At 44.6% G+C, this 18,203-nt stretch overlaps 1 protein-coding gene across 9 annotated transcripts in view; it reads left to right on the forward strand.

Moving 5' to 3' along the window:
- The window catches only part of stag2b (stromal antigen 2b), a 246,641-nt gene that overhangs the window by 65,912 nt on the left and 162,526 nt on the right, over positions 1 to 18,203 (forward strand). The window contains exon 1 of one of the 9 annotated variants that reach the window (XM_038774987.1): positions 2,692 to 2,712. The exons of 7 other annotated variants lie outside the window; for them this stretch is intronic. The gene's annotated coding sequence lies outside the window, so the exon portion shown is untranslated. Of the gene's footprint in view, positions 1 to 2,691; positions 2,713 to 3,275; positions 3,298 to 18,203 lie in introns of those variants that run through there. One more of the 9 variants, XM_038774986.1, reaches the window with a different exon arrangement.

Consider the following 18,203-nt stretch of genomic DNA (forward strand, 5'->3'; position numbering starts at 1 on the left):
TTAGAATTTTACCTATTGTCTCGATGTTCAAACTATCAAAATGCATCACCTCACATTTATCTGCATTGAACTTAACCTGCTACCCACCTGCCCACTCCACCACTTGTCTATATCGTTTTGAAGTTGTAGAGTGTCCTCTTCACAGCAACACGACAACAATCCTTCCTCCAGCCTGATGGGCCATTACTTTCTGCTTGCCATTTTTCGGCCAATTTTTTTATCTATGTTGTTCGCCGTCCCCTTTATTAGTTTATTAAAAGTACCCAATTTTGTTATCCCAATTAAGGGGCAATTTATAGTGGTTAATCCACCTAATCTGCACATCTTTGTGTTGTGGGGGCCGGGATTGAACCCGGGTCCTCGGTGCCGTAGGCAGCAGGGCTAACCAGCGCTCTCTCTTCCCCCCCCCCCCCCCCCTCCCCCCCCCTCCCCTCCATGAGCTAAAATGTTTCTCACAACTTTGTGTGGCACTGTGTGGAATGCCTTTTAAAAGCCCATTTACCCCCCCCCCCCCCCCCCCCCCCCCCCCCGGGCACGTGCTGCCTCCCCTGGCATGCGCTCTGCCGTCGCCAAGGAATATTTGACAAATAATGGATGTTCATACTTGTGTCTGAGAATTGTATATTTACATGTTGGAATTAAAATATATTATATTTTTTTAATTTAGAGTACCCAATTCTTTTCTTTCAATAAAGTGGCAATTTAGCATGGCAAATCCACCTACCGTTAACATCTTTTTGGGTTGTGTGGGTGCACTGGGTGAATGAGCAAACTCCACACGGTCAGTGAACCCTACACTTGCAATTTAATATACCTACAGAATTTTCTTTACTTCATTATATTCGAATTACCTTTTTAATTTGGCTGTTTTGAAAAATGCTGTGGGTGCAAGTTGAGCATGGTATTGGATCTTGTAATTTGTACAAATAAATCAGAAAAATTAATGTTTATGTTCCTTTTAAAATACCATGTGCAGTAGATATAGTGGGTTTTTAAAATATGTTTTTCTTCGAGTTATTCCATTTTTATGCAACAATTCCTCAAAACCTGTCTGGTACAGCATGAATATTTCTCCTAATATGAATACAGAAAAATACAGGACAGCAATGTAATTGGTTCAGCTTAATCGTTATGGCTGGTGCCTCCATTTATGCAGAAAAGATCATAGGACAAGCAAGAGGATGGGGGATGGGAAGGTTAGAGCCATGAAAAAAATGGCAAGTTGGGGCACACCCTCAAAGCATGTTAAAGGCAGTGATGCATGGCTTAAAAAAAACCTTGCTGGAACCGAGGAGCAATTCCTGCATTATGGAACCCGATTTATTTGTGATAGGGGCCCCATACTTTATTGAATGCATTTGATTCAGATTGGAGTATATGGGTTAGGAATTCCATTATTAATAATAATAATAATAATAATAATGACTCTTTGTCACAAGTATGAAGTTACTGTGAATAGCCCTTAGTTGCCACATTCCAGCATATATTCCATGATTTTATGCCAATTCTGAACTGAAGGAGATTTATCGCTAATCCAGGAGCAGAAGATATTCTTCTGTGCTGCAAATGTTAGAATGTTATGCACCTTTTTTTCATTAGCGTCAATTATCTTTCAAAGTAGGAGTCCAAGATTTACGAGCAAAAGATTAAATTGTAAGATTGTTTTGGATATCTTCTCAAGCTCTTTGAGTACACCAGACCAGTAGGATTTAATTTTGACATGGGACCAAACGAAATGTGTGCAGTGTCCCTTGATTATTTTGTACTTTCAGCACAGCAAGTGCTTGGACTGTTTTGTACTTTGGGCACAACAAGGAAAGAGAACCATGGAAAACTTTCAGCACAGAATGAGGCCATTTGGTCTATTCTGCCCACACCAGCCCGAGGACACTAAGGTGCCCTCTGAAATCCCACCTTCCTGCACCTGGTCAAACATGTGTATTAAGCTTGGCATGATATGCAGCTAATATTTTAAACTGAGTCTCCTTCATTCTATTAGAGACTGCGACTTTTATTGGCATTTTCTGATATCCTGCCCCAAGTCTCCTCACCAGTATTCACTGTGAAGACTTTCCCCCCAAGATTGCCAAGTCTCTAGTATATTCACACATGAGCTAGAACAAAAGTGTTATAAACTTGCTCTTTAAATTTCTTAAGTTCCATGGTTATCAGGATTCTTTCCACCGGGGAGACAATTAGCATTGAGATGGAAAGTGTCTTATTGAGGATAAAGTTACTGAATTGTGGATATCTGAAAAAGGATATTGGGATGTCAAATTGTTGGCAGACTTGCTCAATCGATAACAAAGGTACCACTAAACATATAACCCAACCTACAAATACACCTATTCCTCCATATGACCTGGTGGGAAATCCGGATTGCACTGCATGGGGGAGAGAGAAAGGAAGCTAAATTTAATATCCGTTCCAGCTCACAGACCATCATCCAGGCTCTGTATGTTAATAATTATTATAGGATTTTCACGTTTCACAGGCACAGTCTTGAAATCTCAGTGAAACAGAAGACCTGCAAGGAGTACACAGACTGTCTAGCTTCACTGTCGAGCCAAATGGAGGAAGCATCCTCTGACCCATTCCTTTAGGAATCCAAGATGAGAAGCTGACTGGCACACTTGCAATTTTCGTCACCTCTAAACCACCGCTCCCCATCCTTTGGACTGTGAAGTCACAGTTTGGCTAATTTTAAGCAAGGTATTGTTTTGTTCCTTATTAAACAACTGAGCATCCCATTAATTTCGGACCTTGGCAGAAAGTATAATTGCCAGCATCTGTAAAGGACATAATCTAGGCAGCACAATCATCTTAATCGGTTCTATCCTACCCAGCCATGATATCGATGAGGCGGGCCAACACTCTGGTTCCCACTTGATAGACGCAAGTTGGGTGGGGGGGAGGAACAGATGGATGAGTTTGCCCCACACAAATTCTGAAAGAAGGAGTAACAAAAATATTCAAATCGGTAAACCCTGAGGGGGATTATCTGCCTGGGAAAGAGGTGAGGTCTCCCTCTTAAGCCTTCCCAGAGGCAGAACCTCAGACCTATAAAATTGTTTTTATAACTTGAATCTGTTCATCACATCAATAATAGCAGGAACAGACACATCTGGCTTAGATACAAATAGTAACAAATATCTGCGTACAGAGTAATCTTTTGTTCTTTCCTTCACTGAATAGCCCAAATACCAAAGGATCTTGTCCAATAGCTCCGCTAGAGGCTCAATCGTAATTGTGAACAATAGAAGGGGATAACAGACAGGCCTGTCCAGTCCCTCGCAGGTGAGGGAATAAGAATACCGCGAATAAGAATTTTGCCAGTGGACTTTTATAAAATATTTTTATTCACTAAACAAACTCTCCTCTCAACCTAAACTTCTGCAGCATATAAAATAAATAATTTCATATCACCTGATGAAAAGCTTTCTCTGCATCAAAAGAGATCACTAAACCATCTTGCGTTTCTTTTGAAAAACATGAATGATCAGGTGGAGGATTTTTTTAAGACACCCTGCCAGCACCACCTTGGACAACAATTTCTAATCTCCATGCAGAAGTAAGATTGGCGGGCAGCACGGTGGTGCAGTGGGTTAGACCTGCTGCCTCACGGCACCGAGATCCCAGATTCGATCCTGGCTCTGGGTCACTGTCCGTGTGGAGTTTGCACATTCGCCCCGTGTTTCGTGGGTTTCACCCCACAACCCAAAGATGTGAAGGCTAGGTGGATTGGCCATGCTAAATTGCCCCATAATTGGAAAACATTGAATTGGGTACTCTAAATTTATGAAAAAAAAGTAAGATTGGCCTATAATTCTTGTCTGCCTTCAAAATTCAGGATATATTCGCTTCACAACCTTTCTGTCAGCAATGAGTGGTTATACATACCAACCAGAAGATATATTAGCAAGTCTTTAAAATTCACATCCAGGACCGACTTTTGGTCATCAGAAATAGTTGGTAGTTTAAAAGAGGAGAAGAAATACTTCATGTATGTCAATGCACCTGCAGATTGGTTTGATTTTTTTTTGGTCGGCAGAAAAACCTTTAGTGGATTGATTAGCCATGGTAAATTGCTCCCCAGTGTCCCACGACGTGCAGGTTGGGTGGGGTTGTAGGCATAGTACGGGGTGGGGGGGGGGGGGGGGGGGTGCTCTTTCGAAGGACTTAATGGGCTGAAGGCATCCTTCTGCACTGTGGGATTCTATCAATAATATCCTCCATCTTAAGTCCATGAAGACTTCAGTAATAAAATCAGAGAATAATATGGGGGAACCATAGAAATTCATTCCCAAAACATTTTCGTCATAGAGCCTCTTGACAATTGCATAGTTACTTCTTTCATCCTTCACACGGTCCTCCATTTTAAAAGGCACATTTTTAATGATTGACACTGCAACTACTGGTTTAGACTCAGGCAAAAAAAACTCCTGCTCCAGTCCCTCAGTTTTAGACGCGCCTTATTATCTAAATGAATTTCTTGCAATAAAGCTACATCAACCTTTTCCTGAAGACAAATTTTTTTCTTTTAAAACGATGATGCACTCCATGCACGTTCCAGGAGCAAAGTTTCAAATTAGCTGCTGCAGCCAAAGAGAGTGTAGGATTTGACATAAAGAGAAAAAAAGCCACCATGTCAGAGATTTTAGCACCCCACTCGGGGCCTGCACCGAAAGATGCCTCCCCATCTCCAACCATACAAGAGGCACTATTGATGCCATTTTTAGGATATGAAACCTGCCCTGTACCTTTGCAGGAACCAGTTAACAATTATTTCATTTCAAAATATGCCTGAGTACTATACAACCTGTACAGCACACTCCTTTGCGAGAAGGAACATGCTGTGGGGTATTCCATTCCCGACAAATGGAGGTCCCTGATATTCTTTTGGGTAAAACACTCATTGCAGTGCTTAATTACTAGATCGTCACGATTAACCTGATAAATAACATAGTACCTGGAAGGAATTATAATGACAAGGGGGTAGAATCCAGAATTTGCAGTGAACTGCATCTTGTCACTCCAAATTATTGTCTTCCACTGACCTCACAAAGGCCATGGCCGTAGCCGGCCGGGTTGTTGAACATCTTTACAGAGTTGTTGGATATCAACCTCCAGCGTTGCAGGATATTGCAGGGCATTTTGCATTCCGATAGCCTTCAACTGTTTTCTAATTTCATCCCTTATACCTCTGTTGCATCACTGCTGAGAAATCGTGAAAAAAGACCTTCGCTCCATTGTTGAGCAAGCCCCAATTATGCCTCACCTTCAAAAACTCTTCAACGATCTCCGAAGTTCGAAAATGTATAATTAAGGGCCAGGACGCTCGTTGTCCCTCAGCCTCAAAGACAGGATACAATGTGCAATTTCTAACGTAATACGCCCAACTTTCATTCCAGATTTTAAAAACGTGGTAGTCAGCTCTGAAAAGAATTTAACTGGAATATCTCTCTCGGCATTTTGTCACCACATTTAGCCAGGAATCCTCCAGGGACATGAGGATATAACTCCTGAGTGAGAACTCCACATTGGGGAAGTATGACCTCCATGAGCACGATAAAACAGGATTAAAAATGAGTAGCGCCAGAGTCCACGGGAACACAACTGTTCCCGTGCTCACAGCACATGACCACCCTGCGTACAGTTGTATTCTTAATGCTGCTTACATTGGTCATGTGTGGTTGTTGAATAGTTGTTTTTTATTCTGTGACTCGATAATCCTAATTTTGGCTCAACCCATTTTCTGTTGTTTTCCCAACCAAACGTCCCTATCAAATATGTCCTTTGCTTCAGGATTCAGTAAATCTATACTTGTTAAAACACATGCAACTGACATTCTGCTATCTTTCTGGTCAAATATGCTGAAGGGAATGAAATATATCACTTAAGAACCCAATGGCTGAACAAAGCTAGTTTTTGTACTGGGTATCCCTCTTGCATTCAGTTTGATGTCATAATTTCTCAAGCTGTCTAACCTTGTGACCTCTGCCGAAGACTCCCAGTGCAGTGGGAGTCGATTCAATTTCTTGCTCTTGTGGGTTTGCATTCGCAAACATTTGACTGGAGAATCCATGGATTAATTGAGTAAGTTTGACTGAGCCTCTTGCAGAAAGGGGATCTTGATTGTAATTATTTATTTAAACTGGAAAAGAACACCGGTTGTTGAGATAAAACTCTTGTCATTTGTTTCTCTGGCGTTACGGTCGAGCTATAAAACTCTTGTCAGCTAACTTGAAAATTAAAGAAGCCGTTGCTTTCCTGTAAAACTATTTCTTTAAACTGTTGCTTTGAATTTGCTGTGGGTCTCTATATAGTGATAATTACTTAATTTACTTTTTTTAAAACTTGCTGTGAAAATATGTTGAAAATCCAATTTTATTGCTAGCAGTAATATATACAAGTACCAAAGAATTTAAGTATTTTATTACATTTTCTCAAGTTTTTAATTGAAGGCTTATGTACCAGTTACACTACATGGGGATGATGGTCAAAGGCTTGTTCCCCAGAGAAATTAATTAACATCCTTCGACGACTCCATAACAAGATGTTGGCTTTTGTCCTCGCTGTGAGAAGTATGACAGGAACATAGATCATAGAATGTACAGTGCAGAAGGAGACCATTCGGCCCATCGAGTCTGCACCCACCCACTTAAGCCCTCACTTCCACCCTACCCCCGTAACCCAATAACCCCATCTAACCTTGTTTTGGACACTAAGGACAATTTAGCATGGCCAATCCACCTAACCTGCTCGTCTTTGGACTGTGGGAAGAAACCGGAGCACCCAGAGGAAACCCACGCAGACATGGGGAGAACATGCAGACTCCGCACAGACAGTGACCCAGTGAGGAATCGAACCTGGGACCCTGGCGCTTTGAAGCCACAGTGCTATTCACTTGTGCTACCGTGCTGACCGTCTAGGTCAAGACTGGAGTCAAGCAGGGATGCATTATCACCTCTATCCTTTTATCCATCTTCATCGGCACCATCCTTCACCTTGTCAAGAACAAGCTTCCCAGTGGAGTGGGCATCGTCTGCAGAATGGACGGAGAACATTTTGACTTCAACACGTGGAAATCCAAGAATATTACACTGATATTACTTGTGGAATTTAGGATGCTGGTGACAATGCCATCTGCGCTATTTCATGAGAGAATCTCCAAGCCATGCTTGATGCCTTCGTGGAAGCATACCAAAGAGTTTGTTGCAGCCTTAACCTCAAGAAGACTCGAGTCCTTTTCCAACCCATCCCAGGGCATGATCCAGTCTCTCTCTCTCCATCAATATCGATGGAGAAATCCTCCCAAACGTGGAACATTTTCCCTACCGGGGAGCCATCTCTCCTCTTAAGGCTGACAGTAATGCAGAGAGCCAACATTGTATTCAATGCGCGATCAGTCATCCTCCCTACTCTTCTTTACAGCTTTAAACCTGAACTCGTTACAGTTGCCACCTTGAGACTCTGGAGAGGTACCATCAACACTGTCTGAAACAGATTCTTCGCTTCAACTGGGAGGGCAGGCATACTATTATCAGTGTCCTGGAAGGAGCCAAGAGCACGAGCATGGAGAACATGGTCACTCGAAACCAACTCCGCTGGACCGGCCATGTGCTTAGGAGGTCGGAATCCCTACTGCCAACCTACTTTCTTAGGAATATACAAAGTCAGAGAGATTTGGGTCAAGACTGAACTAGCTCAAGGAAGGCACCCAAAAAGGAGGAGGAAGTGCTTCCAAGGATACCCTGATGGCATATCTCAGGAAATGCAACATAGATGTTAATCCATGGGAGAACCTTGCTCAGAAGAAACCTATCTGGAGAAAGCACTGATTGAAGGGGCATGATTCTTTGTGAGCACCCGACGGCACGAGAAGGTCTAGGGAAGGAGCCTGAGAAAGGAATGCCAGTGCTCTTGTCCAGGACCAGTTCAACATCCCAGAAACAAAGAACAAAAAAATATATACAGCACAGGAACAGGCCCTTCAGCCTGTACCGGTCATGATACTCACCTTTGCCAAAACCCTCAGCACTTCCTTGTGCCGTACTCCTCTATACCCATCCTATCCATATATCTGCCAAGATGCCTTTTGTATGCTGTTAATGTATCTTCTTCCACAACATCCCCTGTTCCAGGCACACTCAACCGTCTGCGTAAAAAAAAAAAAAACCTGCCTCGCACATCTCCTCTAAACTTTGCCCATGGACCTTAAGCCCTCTGGTGACTGATCCCTCCACCCTTGGAAAGAGTGCCTGGCCACCCACTCTTTCCATGCCCCTCAATCTTGTAGACCTCTATCAGGTCACCCCTCAACCTCCGTCTTTCTAATGAAAACAGTCCGCGCCTATTCAGCCTCTCGACATAGCTAACACCCTCCAGACCAGGTAACATCCTGGTAAACCTCATCTGCACCCTCCCAAGCCTCCACATCTTTCTGGCAGTGTGGCAACCACAATTGTGTGCAATATTCCAAGTGCAGCCTCAGCAACTATACAACTGTAGCTTGACTTCCAGTTGTTATACTCTATGCCCCGTCCAATGAAGGCAAGCATTCCGTATGCTTTCTTGACTACCTTGTCCACTTACTTTGCCACCTTCAAATATCTGTGGACCTGCATGCCCAATCTCTCTGACTTGGTATATTCCTAAGAGTTTTGCCATTTATGGTATATTTCCCCTCTGCTAGACTTACCAAAATGCATTACCACATTTTTCCGGATTAAACTCCCATTTGCCATTTCTCTGCCCAAGTCTCCAACCTATCTATGTCCTGCTGTATGATCCGACAATCCTCAACACTGTCTGCCACTCCACCAACCTTGGTGTCATTCGCGATCTTACTAATCAGACCAACTACATTTTCCTCCAAATCGTTTGTGTGTACTACAAGTATGCGATCCGAGATAAGGCTCTAGGACTGGGCGCATCAGGCAAGCAAGGATCCACAGAACGCATGATCATTGACACAATTTCTAGGTGCACAATAATACTCGTGAACGAGTGGTTGCTAATTATTGTTTTATAGCAGTGGACTAGGAATCCAGAGGCCCAGGCTAATGCTGAGAGGGCATTGGTTCAAATCCCACCATGACATCGGATGGACTTTACTTCCAATTAAGAAATCTGGAGCATAAAACTTAATCCCAATGACCATGAAACTATCAATTGATTGAACCATGTCTGATTTACTGATGTCCTTCAGGGAAGGAAATCTGCCATTCTTGCCTGGCCTGCATGTGACTCCAGACCCACAACAGTGTGGTTGAGTCTTAACTGCCCTCAAGAGACCTAGCATATCACTTAGTTGAAAGGCAGTGATGGGCAAAAAATGCTTGCCATGTCAATAATGCCCACAAAATGAAATAAAAAGAGGAAAAAACATAGAACATTATAGCGCAGTACAGGCCCTTCGGCCCTCGATGTTGCGCCGACCTGTGAAACCACACTAAAGCCCATCTTCATTATTCCCTTATCATCCATATGTTTATCCAATGACCATTTAAATGCCCTTAATGTTGGCGAGTCCAGTACTGTTGCAGGCAGGGCATTCCATGCCCTTACTACTCTTGAGTAAAGAACCTACCTCTGACATCTGTCCTATGTCTATCTCCCCTCAATTTAAAGCTATGTCCCCTCGTGCTAGCCATCACCATCCGAGGAAAAAGGCTCTCTCTGTCGACCCTATCTAATCCTCTGATCATCTTGTAAGCCTGAATTAAGTCACCTCTTAACCTTCTTTCTAACGAAAACAGCCTTAAGTCCCTCGGCCTTTCCTCATAAGATCTTCCCTTCATATCGGGCAACATCCTCGTAAATCTCCTCTGCACCCTTTCCAATGCTTCCACATCCTTGCTATAATGCGGCGACCAGAACTGCACGCAATACTCCAAATGCGGCCGCACCAGAGTTTTGTACAGCTGCCACATGATCTCATGGCTCCAAAACTCAATCCCTCTACCAATAAAAGCTAACACACCGTACGGCTTCTTAACAACCCTAGCAGCCTGGGTGGCAACTTTCAGGGATCTATGTACATGGACATCGAGATCTCTGCTCATCCACACTACCAAGAATCTTAACATTAGCCCAGTACCCTGTTTTCCTGTTATTCCTTCCAAAATGAATCACCTCTCTCTTTTTTTCTGCATTAAACTCCATTTGCTACCTCTCAGCCCAACTCTGCAGCATATCTATGTCCCTCCGTAACCTGCAACATCCTTGCGCACTGTCCACAACTCCACCGACTTTAGTGTCATCTGCAAATTTACTTACCCATCCTTCTGCGCCCTCCTCCAGGTCATTTATAAAAATGACAAACAGCAGTGGCCCCAAACAGATCCTTGTGGTACACCACTAGTAACTGAACATTTCCCATCAACCCCGTGTGTGCGTGGGTTTCCTCCGGGTGCTCCGGTTTCCTCCCACAGTCCAAAGATGTGCGGGTTAGGTGGATTGGCCAGGCTAAATTGCCCTTAGTGTCCCAAAAAAAAAAAAAATAAGGTTAATGGGGGTTGTTGGGTTACTGGTATAGGGTGGATACGTGGGCTTGAGTAGGGTGATCATTGCTCGGCACAACATCGAGGGCCGAAGGGCCTGTTCTGTGCTGTACTGTTCTAATTCTAATTCTAACCACCACCCTCTGTCTTCTCCCAGCTAGCCAATTTCTGATCCAAACTGCTAAATCACCCTGAATCCCATGCCTCTGTATTTTCTGCAATAGCCTACCATGGGGAACCTTATCAAACGCTTTACTGAAATCCATATACACCACATCAACTGCTTTACCCTCGTCCACCTGTTTGGTCACTTTCTCAAATAACTCAATCCGGTTTTTGAGGCACGACCTACCCTTCACAAAACCATGTTGTTTATCCCTAATCAAATTATTCCTTTCTAGATGCTTATAAATCCTATTTCTTATAAACCTTTCCAAGACTTTTCCCACAACAGAAGTAAGGCTCACTGGTCTATAGTTACCGGGGTTGTCTCTACTCCCGTTCTTGAACAAAGGGACAACTAACCTCCAGTCTTCTGGCACTATTCCTGTAGACAATGACAACATAAAGATCAAAGCCAAAGGCTCAGCAATCTCCTCCCTAGCTTCCCAGAGAATCCTAGGATAAATTCCATCCGGCCCAGGGGACTTATCTATTTTCACACTTTCCAGAATTGCTGACACCTCCTCCTTATGAACCTCAAGCCCTTCTAGTTTAGTAGCCTGTATCTCAGTATTCTCCTCGACAACATTGTCTTTTTCCTGCGTGAATACTGACGAAAAATATTCATTTAGCACCTCCTATCTCCTCGGACTCCATGAGCAACTTCCCACCACTGTCCTTGACTGGCCCTAGTCTTACCCTAGTCATTTTTTTATTCCTGACATACCTATAGAAATACCTATACCAATACCTATAGTGGTGAGCACAACTGCTTCACAGCTCCAGGGTCCTAGGTTCGATTCCTGGCTTGGGTCACTGTCTGCGCAGTCTGCACATTCTTTTCATGTGTGCGCGGATTTCCTCCGGGTGCTCCGATTTCCTCCCACAGTCCAAAGATGTGCAGGTTAGGTGGATTGCCCACGCTAAATTGTCCTTAGTGTCCAAAATTGCCCTTAGTATTGGGTGGGGTTACTGGGTTATGGGGATAGGGTGGGGTTGTGGGCTTGGGTTGGCTGCTCTTTCCAAGAGCCGGTGCAGACTCAATGGTCCGAATAGCCTCCTGCACTGTAAATTCTACGATCTATAAGACTCTGTGCCGGAGACCTGTACCCCATGGCTTACCCCTGGTAAGTCGTCCTCCCCACCAGTATCCAAAGCGGTATTGCTGTTACTAAGGGGAACGACCACAGGGGATCCCTGTACTGACTGCTTCCTCCCAGCCCCTCTCACCGTCACCCATCCATCTTCATTCTTCCGAGTAACTAGATCCCTGAAGCTGCTATCTATGACCACCTCTGCCTCCCGAATGATCCGAAGTTCATCCAACTCCAGCTCCAGTTCTCTAACACAGGTCCTAATTTGCTGTGAAAGAGCATAAATACAACATTGAAGTATGCAATTGTTGAAGTTGCTTGGATTTGGCATTTTCTTCTGCACTTATAATTTTGTGATCTTGGAGCATCTTTCTATATCAATGTATAAAATAAGTGAGGGGTGATAACCTCTGGCCTGTCACCCCTGTCTGACACTCTTGTAGATTATATAATCCTGCTAGCTGTTTGAAATTTCATTTGAGCAGTTATAAAGAAAAAATTCATTTGTTGATTCTTGTCGTCTTCCTCTTCAAAGTGGTGTTAGTGACTGGAGTACTGTTTCACACTCACAAATGGTAATTTTTTGATTCTCTGCCTGGACAAACTGTAAACAGACTGTTTCATTTCTGTCATTATCCAGCTCCCACATTTGAGCAAACGTTGCTCTAATTTCCAAATGGTGGTGAAACGTGGCTAATTTTTTCTCTGCTCCCAAGTGCGAAGGGCACTTGGACGCTTTATAGCTTCCTAACTGCTATCAGTCAGCATTGACTGGATGCGGCACAGTGGTCAGCACAGCTGCTTCACAGCACTGAGGTTCGATCCCGGCTCTGGGTTACTGTCAGTCTGGAGTTTGCACATTCTCCCCGTTTTCACCCCCACAATCCAAAGATGTGCAGGATATGTTGATTGGCCACGCTAAATTGCACCTTAATTGGAAAAGGGGTACTCTAAATTTTTTAAAAAAGCATTGACTGGGAGTTATACCTGCATGACTTGAGTGTTATAATTCCAGCTAATAGTATTGGATAGTCAGGTTCCATAATGGATCGCCAGCTTTAATTTTTTTTTTGTTTAGAGACGTGGATGAGTCCACAGGCTGCCAATTAACTTTTAGAAACAAAACAATAAAATGTTAACAAAGAAAAGGCTAACCATAATACGCTCAGTCCACTACACCATTACAGGATGTAAAGGATTACGCAAGTTACAAAAGATCTTAAATTCTAAAATATTTTCATGTTCTCAGTGAGTACATAGTCCATGTAAACAATAGGGGAAATATGGCCAGATCACCACACTCTGAAACCCAATGGTAGAGCCATCCAATTTAACTTTCTCATCAAATCTTCACCAGATGATTGTCACACCTGAGCCAACTGGTTTCACTGTAACTCTGACTTATACAGGAACATAAAGAAATATATCACAGAACAGGCCCTTCGGCCCACGATGTTGTGCCGAACTTTTGTCCTAGGTTAATCATAGATCATAGAATTTTGGACACCAAGGGCAATTCATCATGGCCAATCCACCCAACCTGCACATCTTTGGACTGTGGGAGGAGACCGGAGCACCCGGAGGAAACCCACGCACACGGTGAGGATGTGCAGACTCCACACAGACAGTGACCCAAGCCGAAATCGAACCTGGGACCCTGGGGCTGTGAAGCAATTGTGCTATCCACAATGCTACCGTGCTGCTCTTAAGAACAAATTAATCTACACTCCATTATTCTACCCTAATCCATGTACCTATCCAATAGCCACTTGAAGGTCCCTAACGTTTCCGACTCAACTACTTCCACAGGCAGTGCATTCCATGCCCCCACTACTCTTTGGGTAAAGAACCTACCTCTGACATACCCCCTGTATCTTCCACCATTTACCTTAAATTTATGTCCCCTTGTAATGGTTTGTTCCACCCGGGGAAAAAGTCTCTGACTGTCTACTCTATCTATTCCCCTGATCATCTTATAAACCTCTATTAAGTCGCCCCTCATCCTTCTCCGTTCGAATGAGAAAAGGCCCAGCACCCTCAATCTTTCCTCGTAAGATCTACTCTCCATTCCAGGCAACATCCTGGTAAATCTCCTTTGCACCTTTTCCAAAGCTTCCATATCCTTCCTAAAATGAGGTGACCAGAACTGCACACAGTACTCCAAATGTGGCCTGACCAAGGTTTTGTACAGCTGCATCATCACCTCACGGCTCTTAAATTCAATCTCTCTGCTAATGAACGCTAGCACACCATAAGCCTTCTTCACAGCTCGATCCACTTGATGGCAACTTTCAAAGATCTATGAACAGAGACCCCAAGATCTCTCTGCTCCTCTACATTGCCAAGAACCCTACCGTTAACCCTGTATTCCGCATTCATATTTGTCCTTCCAAAATGGACAACCTCACACTTGTCAGGGTTAAACTCCATCTGCCACTTCTCAGCCCAGCTCTGCATCCTATCTATGTCTCTTTGAAGCCGACAACAGCCCTCCTCACTATCCACAACTCCACCAATCTTCATATCATCTGCAAATTTACTGACCCACCCTTCAACTCCCTCATCCAAGTCGTTAATGAAAATCACAAACAGCAGAGGACCCAGAACTGATCCCTGCGGTACGCCACTGGTAACTGGGCTCCAGGCTGAATATTTGCCATCCACCACCACTCTGACTTCTATCGGTTAGCCAGTTCGTTATCCAACTGGCCAAATTTCCCACTAGCCCATGCCTCCTTACTTTCTGCATAAGCCTACAATGAGGAACCTTATCAAATGCCTTACTAAAATCCATGTACACTACATCCACTGCTTTACCTTCATCCACATGCTTGGTCACCTCAAAGAAGTCAATAAGACTTGTAAGGCAAGACCTACCTCCCACAAATCTGTGCTGACTATCCCTAATCAAGCAGTGTCTTTCCAGATGCTCAGAAATTCTATCTCTCAGTACCATTTCCATTACTTTGCCTACCACCGAAATAAGACTAACTGGCCTGTAATTCCCAGGGTTATCCCTATTCCCTTTTTTGAACAGGGGTACGACATTTGCCACACTCCAATCCCCTGGTACCACCCCTGTTGACAGCGAGGACGAAAAGATCATTGCCAACGGCTCTGCAATTTCATTTCTTGCTTCCCATAGAATCCTTGGATATATCCCGTCAGGCCCGGGGGACTTGTCTATCCTCAAGTTTTTCAAAATGCCCAACACATCTTCCTTCCTAACAAGTATCTCCTCGAGCTTACCAGTCTGTTTCACACTGTCCTCTCCACCAATATGGCCCCTCTCGTTTGTAAATACTGAAGAAAGGTACTCGTTCAAGACCTCTCCTATCTCTTCAGACTCCATACACAATCTCCCGCTACTGTCCTTGATCGGACCTACCCTCGCTCTAGTCATTCTCATATTTCTCACATATGTGTAAAAGGCCTTGGGGTTTTCCTTGATCCTACCCGCCAAAGATTTTTCATGCCCATCTCTTAGCTCTCCTAATCCCTTTCTTCAGTTCCCTCCTGGCTATCTTGTATCCCTCCAGCGCCCTGTCTGAACCTTGTTTCCTCAGCCTTACATAAGTCTCCTCCTTCCTCTTAACAAGACATTCAACCTCTCTTGTCAACCCAGGTTCCTTCACTCGACCATCTCTTCCCTGCCTGACAGGGACATTCATGTTAAAGTCACGCAGTACCTGTTCCTTGAACAAGTTCCACATTTCACTTGTGTCCTTCCCTGACAGCCTATGTTCCCAACTTATGCACTTCAATTCTTGTCGGACAGCATTGTATTTACCCTTCCCCCAATTGTAAACCTTGCCCTGTTGCATGCACCTATCCCTGTCCATTACTAAAGTGAAAGTCACAGAATTGTGGTCACTACCTCCAAAATGCTCCCCCACTAACAAATCTATCACCTGCCCTGGTTCATTACCAAGTACCAAATCCAATATGGCCTCCCCTCTGGTCGTACAATCTACATACTGTGTTAGAAAAGCTTCCTGGACACACTGCACACACACCACCCCATCCAAACAATTTGATCTAAAGAGTTTCAACTCAATGTTTGGGAAGTTGAAGTCACCCATGACTCCTACCCTGTGACTTCTGCACTTTCCAAAATCTGTTTCCCAATCTGTTCCTCCACATCTCTGCTGCTATTGGGGGGCCTATAGAAAACTCCCAACAAGGTGACTGCTCCTTTCCTATTTCTGACTTCAACCCATACTACCTCAGTCGGCTGATCCTCCTCAAACTGCCTTTCTGCAGCTGTTATACTATCTCTAATTAACAATCTCTCCCCCCTCAATCACCTCTTTTGACATCCGCCCTAATCTTGTTGAGACATCTATAACCAGGGACCTCCAGCAACCATTTCTGCCCCTCTTCTATCCAAACTTCCGTGATGGCCACCACATCGTAGTCCCAAGTACCAATCCATGCCTTCGGTTCACCCACCTTATTCCTGATGCTTCTTGCATTGAAGTATACACACTTCAACCCATCTCCTTGACTGCAAGTACTCTCCTTTGTCAGTGTTACCTTCCCCACCGCGTCACTACACGCTTTGGCGTCCTGAATATCTGCTTCCTTAGTTGCTGGACTACAAATCCGGTTCCCATTCTCCTGCCAAATTAGTTTAAACCCTCCCGAAGAGTACTAGAAAACCTCCCTCCCAGGATATTGGTGCCCCTCTGGTTCAGATGCAACCCGTCCTGCTTGTACAGGTCCCACCTTCCCCAGAATGTGCTCCAATTATCCAAATACCTGAAGCCCTCCCTCCTACACCATTCCTGCAGCCACGTGTTCAACTGCACTCTCTCCCTATTCCTAGCCTTGCTATCACGTGGCACCGGCAACAAACCAGAGATGTCTGTCTGTCATGGCCTTTAACTTCCAGCCTAACTCCCTAAACATGTTTATTACCTCCACACCCCTTTTCCTACCTACGTCGTTGGTACCAATGTGCACCACGACTTCTGGCTGCTCCCCCTCCCCCCTCAGGACCCTGAAGACACGATCCGAGACATCCCTGGCACCCGGGAGGCAACATACCTTCCGGGAGTCTCGCTCGCGACCACAGAATCTCCTATCTATTCCCCTAACCATTGAATCTCCTATTACTATTGCTTTTCCATCCCCCCCCCACTTTCCTTCTGAGCCCCAGAACCAGACTCCGTGTCGGAGACCTGGCTGCTAGGGCCTGCCCCCGGCAGGTCATCCCCCCCCCCCCCCCCCCTCCCCCCCCCCCCCCCCCCCCCCCCCCCCCCAGCATCCAAAACGGTATACTTATTTTGAAGGGGAACGGCCACGAGGGATCCCTGCACTGTCTGCCTGTTCGTTTTCTTTCCCCTGACTGTAACCCAACTACTCTTGTCCAGTACCTTGGGTGTGGCTTCCTCCCGGTAACTCTTCTCGATAACTCCCTCTGCCTTCCGGATGATCCGAAGTTCATCCAGCCCCAGCTCCAGTTCCCTAACACGGTCTCTGAGGAGCTGGTGTTGGGTGCACCTCCCGCAGGAATAGTCAGCGGGGACACCGGTGGTATCCCTCACCATCCACATCCTACAGGAGGAGCATGCAACTGCCCTAGCCTCCATCCCCTCTTTCTTTACAGAATATAGCTGCCCTGTAGATCAACTGGACCTCCGCCCTCCGACTCTGCTTCCAGTGAGCTGCACTCTTTAAATTCCTGGCTCCCTTCTCGCTCTTTGCGGAAATCAAATGAAAGGAGTACCTTCCTCCCTCCTCACCTAACTCCCTCAGTCACCAAACTCTCACTGTAGCACTCAAATGCACCAAGTTCAGCACTCCAGTGCAAACAAAGTCTGCACTGTAGCTGGATCATTTTTATACTGTGAATCTAGCCTCTGAAAACTGGCCTAATCCAATTAACTAATTAACAAGCTCCAGCTGCAAGCACCTACAAGTAGAACCTTGTTTAAAGCTGATTCAAAATTCACCACCTTCTGAACCAAACAGCAACTTTTAATTAACTAAATAAAAGAAATACTAGACTTTAGATAAAAGGAGTAAGGCATTCAGCTCCTCGAGCCTGTTCCGCTGATCTGTGACTTAACTCCAGATGCCTAACGTCCTATCCATCAATATGTTTGCTCAATAAACATTTATCTCAGATTTAAAATTAACCTCTGTTCTGACTTCAACTGCTGTTTATGGAAGATAAATCACAACCTCTACCACCCATTGCGTGAAGAAGTCCTTCCTGAACGCTCTGGCCCTAAATTTTAGACCATGCCCCTTAGTTTTACAATCTCCAACGAATGGAAATGGATGATCCTTATTTACCTAGTCTTTTCCTGTTCATGTCTTCCACAAGAATGTTTCCAATCTGCACTCGAAAAAGTACACCTTGAAATCTTCTCCAAAAGAACGCTTTCTCTAGGATGCCTTCACCAAGGATCCACTTCCAGGATTCAATCTCTCC

The sequence above is a fragment of the Scyliorhinus canicula genome, chromosome 17, assembly GCF_902713615.1.
Source record: "Scyliorhinus canicula chromosome 17, sScyCan1.1, whole genome shotgun sequence".
NCBI lineage: Eukaryota > Metazoa > Chordata > Chondrichthyes > Carcharhiniformes > Scyliorhinidae > Scyliorhinus > Scyliorhinus canicula.